The sequence below is a fragment of the Phalangium opilio genome, unplaced genomic scaffold (genome assembly GCF_054372755.1).
Source record: "Phalangium opilio isolate 3A_F unplaced genomic scaffold, DU_Popi_V2 ptg000240l_1, whole genome shotgun sequence".
In the NCBI taxonomy this organism is placed as follows: Eukaryota; Metazoa; Arthropoda; class Arachnida; order Opiliones; family Phalangiidae; genus Phalangium; species Phalangium opilio.
The window spans coordinates 257,360-260,077 of record NW_028324224.1 but is presented as its reverse complement, the minus strand read 5'-3'; positions in this window follow the sequence as shown (position 1 = coordinate 260,077).

The window sequence follows — 2,718 nt, the reverse complement described above, 5'->3', positions numbered from 1 at the left end:
AGTTGCAGCCCGAAATTTAGGCAAGCATTATGTTGTTGAAAATTAGTAGGTTTTTGTTATCATTAATGCAGAAGCATAATTTTCGATAATTGAATGCAATTTGTTTAATTCTATCAAAGCTACATATCATTTAAATAAATGTAAGCAAAAACGGATTTATGTGCTAAGAACGTAGGATCATAGCTTTAGCCTCTAGTACCATCCTCACATACTTTATTGAGAAACTTCGTCTGCTTATATTTTGACTCCACCCACAAATGTTGTACATAGCGACTTCGAGTGGTCGAAAATATCATTCTTATATCTATTTACGTGGTTAAATAATTTTTTATTTATTAATTCTTTCCGAACTTAATAAGTGGTAAAAAAAGCAAAGTGGAATGTTAAAAGAAAGGTACACAACTTTTGCGTGTTAGTTTTAAATAATTCTTTTTGACGTACTATTAAGAGACATCGTAAATCTCGTGTTATAAAAAATACAAGAAAATATAGTAAAAATATGGTATAGACTTATAACTTGTATATTCAACGATAATAAAGTGTTAGTGACATAATTTTCGTCATCCACAAACTTAAATCGCGAAAAAATCCTTGAAATATCTAGTTTATTATGATATGTTTACGTTTATCTTTCGTTTCGTAGCAATTTATAAAATTGCAAACAAAGTAATGTGTTTGGAAAAGGCCTAGCTACAATTTTGTTTCATTTGATGACGTAGTAAGGATAAATTTTCTCTCTAGATGTCGCTCACGTGTCGCTGGGTAGCGTTAAGCCTATTTTATTCAGATTCGCGCGGCATTAGTAAACTAGGCACTCGGCTGTGTCGGGCGCTCGCGCTTAACTTTTCCGCTAGATGCCGTGAGCGACGCATCAAGGAGAAAAACCCGCCAAAAAATCTCGGAAAATTTTCTTTTGCCTCTCAAATTTCAAGTGTTCGAAGTGTTTTTTCTGTGTTTTAACTATATTTAAATATTGATCAAGCATATTTTTGGAATCAGAAGAGTTTAAATTTTCAAAAATGTAAGGTTTTCTTTAGATTTGAGATAATTTATAAACCACGTCACTTAGAGGGCTGCAAACTGAAAAAAATCATTCCCAAAGCCTGCCAACTCCAATGGTAAAATTTTGACAAAAGCCACTGCCACCCTAACGCCATTGTTATATTTTCAACTCCTCCTTACGCCACACTAAAGTTCATTTCATTTTTGAATCCCTGCCAAAGCCAATTGTGAAGTTTCACACGAATTCCAATCCCTGCCAAAGCCAACTGATAAATTCAATAATATTTCCAATCCCTGCCGAAGCCAATGTGAAATTTGACAATTTTTCCAATCCCTGCCAAAGCCAATGAGAAATCCGACAAGTTTTCTAATAATCCCTGCCAAAGCCAATGAGATATGCGACAAGTTTTCTAATCCTTGACCAAACTAATGACAAGTTTTCCCATCTCTGCCAAAGCCAATGAGAGCTTCAACAAACTTTCTTACTCCAAACACAAAAGCATTTAACCTAACAAATTTTCATTTATATTTATCCCAACGTTTCCCAGCCGGCCGTGTGGTATATTATGAACTTATATATTGTGAAGGTTTTCCAACGTTATCCCTGTGCATCTTTTCAATTAATTTTTATTATAAACTCGAACATTGTTTATAATTGTAGTTTTCCTTTTTACGTTTAATCTAAGGCGACGGAAAAGTTTATGACTCTCTACTTAAAAAGAACAAATAGTTTTAGTCTCGTTTTCTCTCGCACAGCAATGAATTTGATTTTTTTTGCGGAGGGACGGCTGTACCAGCCGCGACCGTCATGTGCCGTCTGTGTGGGGTTGAACTTCATGCATCCCGCTTGCGCCAAACCAACCGCGTGGGAAATTCGAAGGCGAAAAATTGACTAATATCACTAATGGCACCCAACTCCGGTTGAAAAAAATAAGGCTGGCTCTCGATGCCACCAACTCCATTTGGATACTATAAATGCCAACGCCAGCCAAAGCCACCTGAATCCAACAATAATTCAGTCCCGACCGACTCCCGTATAAGTTTTCGAAATACTTCCACTCCCTTCCGACTCCGTTCCATTTCAGAGATAATATTCCCAAAGCCACCCAAAGCCAAATTATTTATTTTACCCAACTCCAACTCCGACCAAAAATGAGGGAGTCCCTTGGCTTTCTATGGAGTTGGAGTTTTCCCAAAGCCTTTGCAGTCCTCTAAGTCGTCACTATTCCTTAAAGAAGGTGCATCAGGGGGCTATTCAGTATTCACTCATATTTTCTGTAGGTCTTAAATATGTTACACACTGTTAAAGGTTATGTATGGAGGGGCTACTAACTCAAGGTTTCTGTTGGTGTCGTTCCATTACAATTATAACATAAATAATTTTATTGTAATACGGATTACGGGTAATCTGGTTTGCAAATTTAAGGGCTTCGCATCGAGGGGCTACTCACTCAAATTTTGTGTGTCTGTCGAAGCATTATAATTATAACAGAAGTAAATCAATTGAAGTTACGGAGCTATGGAGACAATTTTTCTGTACGCCTGTGAAGTACGATACGATGTAGCTACTATTATGAGCGTAGCCCTTGAACCGTCTTGTTTTCATGTATTATGCATTAGAAAAGATGGGAAAATTTTGAAATGCATTCAACCAGAATTGCAAAAACTGACAATATGATTCCATAAAGGTAAACGTTGAAAATCGGCGACAGAAAT